The following is a 6799-nucleotide window of genomic DNA, read 5'->3' as shown; positions in this document are numbered from 1 at the left end:
GACTGGGCATAGACTGGGTATTGTTGTTGACTGGTGAAGATCAAGGGGTAGAACAGGACGCCCTGTCTACCTCTATACGAGGCATAGACTAGGCAGTTAATTTTTTTTATTTCTTAGTTATTATTATTATTATTATTATTATTATTATTATTATCATCATTATTATTATTATTATTGTTATTATTATTATTATTGTTATTATGAGTAAATTACAAAAATCGTCCTTTATGTATGTCACTTATTGCAAACTGTGTCCTTTATCTTCAATAATTACAGAAAACGTACTCGATATTTGCAAACTCTTGCAAGTTATGTTTTTTAGCCCTAACTCAGTTAATTTTTTGTGGTTAAATATGACCAAGTGGATCCCACATGAGGGTATTTTAGTCATTTTAGTCTCATGTGGGGTCCATTTGTCAGATTTAACCATAAAAATTAACTGAGTTAGGGCTAAAGGAGATAACTTGCAAGGGTTTGCAAACATCGAGTACGTTTTCTGTAATTATTGAAGACAAAAGACATAGTTCGCAATAAGTGACGTACATAAAGATTTTTGTAATTTACTCTTATTATTATTATTATTATTGTTATTATTGCTATTTATTATTTATTATTATTATTATTGTTATTGTTATTTATTATTCTTATTCTTATTCTTATTATTATTGTTATTTATTATTTAGAGTAAACTGTCATTTTGGTCCCTGTGGTTTGGCCAGTTTTGCCACTTTAGTCCAAATCTCAAACTTATTACATCTGGGTCCCTGTGGTTTGTTTTTTTTTTTTTTTGCCATTTTGGTCCAAAATCCAAAAATCCCCCTTTTTGACTGTTAAAAGCTGTCTATTTTGTCCTTTAGTGTAGGGGCATTTTGGTCAATTTTTAAATTTCATTTTTTTTCAATAAAACCTAAATCAAAATAATCATCTTTCTATAGCACCACCACCACTGCCACTCCAAACATCATCATCAAAACCCAGATCAAGAACGTCATCAAAACCCAGACAAGAACATCATCAAAACCCAGACATCATCAAAACCATCATCAGAACATCATCAAAACCCAGATCAAGAACATCATCAAAACATCATCAAATATCATATTTGCAATAAAACCCAGATCAAGAACATCATTAAAACCCAGATTCCAACACCACCCACAAACTTAAAAAACAAACCCACAAACAAAATCAAATCTTGATCAAAACCCAATAACCGTATCCAAATTACAAACAAGCCCACTAAATCAAATCAAAACATCAACTATCAATACCGATTTCAAAACAAAAGAAAAAAAAATGAAAAGTTCACCTGCCGCCACCTGACCACCGTCACAACCTGCTGAGTACCACCACCACCACCGTTAACTGCCTGAGCTTGACTAACCTGCGCCACCATCTCAAAACCCTAACAAATTTTCCCTTTTTTTCCAAATTTTTCACCGTTAACTGCCCCCATCTACCACCACCACCCCCATCTACCACCACCGCCCCCATCTACCACTACCGCCGCCGTGAGCGGAGGCGTCGCTGCCACTGTTGCTGTACCTTGGGTGTCGGCCATCCTCCTTTCTCCGATTCTCTCTCTCTGTTTCAGGTATGTTTGTGGAGAGATAAAAGGGTGGTTGAGGGAGGAGATGAGTGGTCGTGGTGTGTGTGACCGGAATAATGTCGTCGCCGTTCTCATCACCGTCACCTTATCCCACCACTGTCGAAGATCTATGTCGCCGCCGTTCTCATCACGGAGAACCACCACCTCCTTCACCTGCTCCGCCGGTTCTCATCACGGTGGTGGTGGTGGTGGTGTTCGACAGAGAGGAGAGAGAGAGAGAGAAGAGAGAGATGGGTGTTTGGAGAGAGAAAGAGAGAGATGGGTGTCGTTTTCCGATGTCGGTTCTCATCACGGTGGTGGTGGTGTTGGCGGCAGTGGGAAGGTGGTGGTGGGGATGATGCAGTGGTGGTGGTGTGGTGGTAGTTCAGAGAAGAGAGAGAGAGAGAGAGAGAGAGTTGGTTGATGATGAAGATGAACTCAGATCTGTGATGTGTGTATATTAATATATATATATATATATATATATATTAATTTTTGAATTAAGAAAATGTTAAATGAAAAGCAAAATGATCAAAATGCCCCTGAACTAAAAGACAAAATAGGAGGTTGCAACAGTAAAAAAATAGGGTTTTTAAATTTTGGACTAAAATGGCAACAAAATGCAAACCACAGGGACCCAGATGTAATAAGTTTGAGATTTGGACTAAAGTGGCAAAACTGGCCAAACCACAGGGACCAAAATGGCAGTTTACTCTATTATTTATTATTATTGTTATTATTATTAATATTATTATTATTATTATTATTATAAGTTTTATAATAATAATAATTAATATTTTTTTAGTATTATGATACGTATATGGTATTTATTTGCATACTGATTATGGATGAGGACGAGATTAAGATGGAGGAGGCACCACATCCGCAGGGTCCGCGACGGGCTCCGCCACGGCCGGTGGATCCACTGCTTGGTCACCCATATTTAGAGTTTACCGAGGGCACCCCCGCCTTCCGTTTTTGCCGGAAGCTTAGGAGGATGCACATTGGAGCGCATGTCACGATCGACTGGGATGCGATCGAGGCTCTGGATGTACAAACTTATCTTATATATTTTCGTTATGGATGTACAAAAGTTATCTTATATATGTCATAATTAAGTTTGTTTTCAGTTATTCGGTTACTTAATGATTGTTTGTCTTGAATTGATATAATACGTAAACAATATATGTTTTGAATATAATACGGAAACAATATAATTTTCAAAATGTTAAATAATATTTAAACGAGATAATATTTTAATGGTAGGATAATAGTTAAAAAAATAAAATGTTAAAAATAATATAATATTTAAACGATCAAATATATTTAAAGAGCCGATCTTGAAAACAGTAAATTTTTGTATAGTGCAAAAAATAAAACTTTTTTAAAAAACACGTTTTTTCACTCAAAAAAACATCACCTCAAAAAACAATCAAATTACCCCACCAAAACACCCCTTCTTTCAACCAAGAAAACACCCAACACCTAGACACCTCGTATAGGCCTGTATGAGGCGTCTAGCTTTCTTAAACTTTGTTCCTGACATCGCTGCAGACCCTCTTGAATTTGTGCCTAGACGCTCCGTATAGGCCTATACGAGGCGTCTAGGGTTTAAGGGTGTCCAAATAGGCAGAATGGGTAATGGGTGTGTGAATAGATCCAGCCTATACTAAAATTAGCCTATAAAAAGTTGTATCCCTACCGGAAATATCGAGATGCTTGTCGATCCATCCTCCCAGATGGAGAGGTTGTTTTTACAGCGTTTAAAGGTTTTTTTTAACTTACAATGCCTTATACTTAATCTACCCTATATCAGGATTTGTACCTTAGTCTTCTTCCTAACTAAGAGGCAAAAGTTATCTGATGTTATATTCAGGGGCGAACCCAAGCCCAGCCCAAGGTGGGCGGGCGCACCCTCGGGGAAAAAAATTAGTGCTAAGTTCCGTCGAAAATCTCGTCCGCACCCCTTAGTTAAAAAGTGTTATCAATTTATATTTTAAATTTTTTTTAGTAAACTCTTATTTAAAAAAATACTACATAAATTATATAACTTTTGATACCTAACTAACTAAACCCAAATACCCATACCTTTACCCACTTATAATTTCTAACTAGCTAGCCCACTAAGTCTTAGCCCATTAACCAAACCCAACAATATTTCAAACTATAATAAAATAATTAAAGCCCAAAACCTTTAGAAATTCTCTCCCGCTCTCTCTCTCTTGCGACTTGCATCCCTGCACTGCCAACGAACAACATCACCCAGCGACAACAGTCCAGCAGCCGACGTCCACCGTAATTAGCCATCAAACCACCGTCGTTTGACACCAAATCTAACCGGAATCCGTACACGGGTAAGTTTCTTTGTTATTTTGATGATTTTGGTTGATATTATAGGAGAAAAAGGGTAATAAAGTTGTTAAATTGGTTTGAAATTTTGTGTGTTTTGACGTTGTTTATGGTTGTTTAGATGATTTTTAGGGTGATTATGTTGTTTATATATTTTTAGGGTGATTATGTTGTTTATATATTTTTAGGGTGATTACAACTTACGTTATGATTTCTAGGGCTTGAATAGTTGAAAATTAAAATTAAAATTGAAACATTATGTTATGAAGCGATGAACTTATGTTATATAGAGAAAGAATTGCTTAAGAAATTAGTTTTAGATGAACTTATGTTATATAGAGAAAGAATTGCTTAAGAAATTAGTTTTAGATAATGTTTTGGATAGATTTCAAAAAATGAAAACCCGTAGGGCGTCGACGTTTTAATTATGTTTGTAACAAGGTTTGACATGTTTTTGATGATTATATAAATTTAGTTTGATGTTCGTTTGTTTTACATGACCCGACCCGGCCCGACACGAACCGATTTTTTTACTTATATACCTAGGGGCCTAAAATTTTTAAAAGTGTTTCGCACCCCCATGGAAAAATTCCTGGGTCCGCCACTGGTTATATTATATAATGTAACATATAATGTTATATTATATATGTAAATAATGTGTCAAATATTGTAAAAAAGGTTATCAGATGTATATGTTATGGTGTGATAAAGCCACCGATTAGGGAAATAATTAGAAGGCAATTATGCCTCAAATAAACTGGTATGTTGATTTATTCACACCCCTTCTAAATGTATTATGTAGGGGCAGTTTTCTAACGGAAAATGTTACATACCAATAATTCTTAAAACCTCTTTGCCTAGGGGCTAGGTGCAGTTGTAAAACATTTATCCCAATAGTATTTTTCAGTTTGTTTTTCCTTCTAAAGATTTCCCACCATCGATCCTTATATTATTCGCATACCATAATTGTGATTGCTAGAAGATCAGTTGTGTTGGTGATTTATGTCAAAGTTCAACAAGAACTTCTATTACCCAGTCAAAAACTGGAATTTCATTTTTATTTTTTATCTTACAATTTCAGCATTCTCATAACAATTAGCATTTAACGTGATTGATAAGTTTCATAGATATACAAGCTTGCCAATGCGGGGTATTTTAAAGGTTATGCTCAACTTTAATTACAATTTTTGAACTATGAGCGACATCAAGTTTATTTTTATTTTTTTGTCTGATTCTATATTGTAAACTTTTATAATTCAAGGGTACACTTTATACTATCACTTCCCTGATTTTTTTTTTCAAATCAATAACCAGAATTGTCCTGATTGGGATGGCAGGGCAAACATTATTTAGGAAAATGATCCATAATGGGTTGACTGTAAAACCCTATGCAAATCGTGGATAACTAAGATGTTTGTTTCATAAGACATATCCACCTCATTTTGGGTGCATTGGCTACTGAGGAGTTGAGAGCTCTGCGGTTGAACATGCTTGGGTAGGAGCAACCTAATTATACTCGACACCCAAAGATAAAGGTTTTCAGTTATGTGTGTCGATTTTTTCGATACATCAGAGTCTTAAGAAAACTAAGGAAGGTGTCTAGATCTTGCAATTAGACGTTCGAATATTCAATGTTCTTGAGATACAACTTACCTTGGTCCATAAAATACATGTTCGCTTTAATTTTACTACTTCTTCAGCTTCATTGCATAGGCCTAAAGTTAGCTTGAGCAAGAGTAGTTTGATTTTGGGGGGGGGGGGGGGGTTGGTTTGAGGTCGAGTTGGTGAAATATATGGCATAGCTTCTCCGGTGTAAGACAGGTTCGATCCCTTTTCACTTCCTTGGTTTACCAATCGGAGAAAATATGAAAAGATCCAAATCGTGGGAGTGGAGACCCATCATTAGAAAATCTCTAAGAACACGATGGAAACCTAAGATACTTTCGATGGAAGGGAGGGTAACACTAGCCAAGGCGTCGCTCAGTAATCTCCGGTCTTATTATTTATCACTCTTAAAAGCATCGGTCAAGGTCATTATGACACTCAAAGGGATTAGAAAATCTTTTGTAAGGATAAAGTTGGCGAAAGGAATAAAATGAGGTGGGTTTCCTGAAGTAAAACTATGGCTTCAAAACTTATGGATGGGCTCGATTTGGGTGAGATCAGAAGCCTAAATTGGGCCTTTAATTTTAAATAGAATTAGAGGTTCAAAAATTCTCTCTCTCAGCTATGAGTTCGTGTACTGAAGCCTCTCTCCAAACATTGATGATCAGGAAAGACTTCGGTTGCAAACTCCGGGTATATTTGTTTACCGTCGGGATCCAAAAATGAGAAATAATAATCTGGCATGTGTGATAAGAGAGGCTCTGGCTAAGGTTCTAGTGTTCTATTATCCGTTTGCTGGCCGGCTAAAGGAAGGTGCGGAAAGGAAGCTGATGGTTGATTGCTCAGGCCAGGGTGTGTTGTTTATTTAGGCGAAGGCAGATGTTACACTAGATCAATTCGAAGATGCACTTCGGCCGCCATTCCCATGTATGGAAGAGCTCCTTTATGAAGTTCCGGGCTCTAGCAGCATCCTTGATTCCCCATTGCTACTCATTCATGTAAACTGGTAGTAATAGAAGTGTCACAAAAGGAGAATATTTATTGAATGATAAATAATATATGCACACGAATTTTGATTGATAGGTGACACGACTGCTATGCGAGGGTTTCATTTTTGCCATACGGTTCAACCACACCATGTGTGATGGAGTAGGACTCACACAATTTCTGTCCGGATTTGGTGAAGTAGCCCGGGGTGTCACATCACCATCAGCATTGCCTGTATGGGAAAGAGAGTTGTTTTGTCCAAGTGACTGA

General features: G+C 36.7%; 1 pseudogene; it reads left to right on the top strand.

The window, feature by feature from the left end:
• Positions 1–1665: 1665 nt before the first annotated feature.
• LOC118484190 lies at positions 1666–6799 on the top strand (annotated as a pseudogene).

This window comes from Helianthus annuus, chromosome 11, assembly GCF_002127325.2.
Source record: "Helianthus annuus cultivar XRQ/B chromosome 11, HanXRQr2.0-SUNRISE, whole genome shotgun sequence".
NCBI lineage: Eukaryota > Viridiplantae > Streptophyta > Magnoliopsida > Asterales > Asteraceae > Helianthus > Helianthus annuus.
This window is presented reverse-complemented; position numbering and strand designations above follow the sequence as displayed.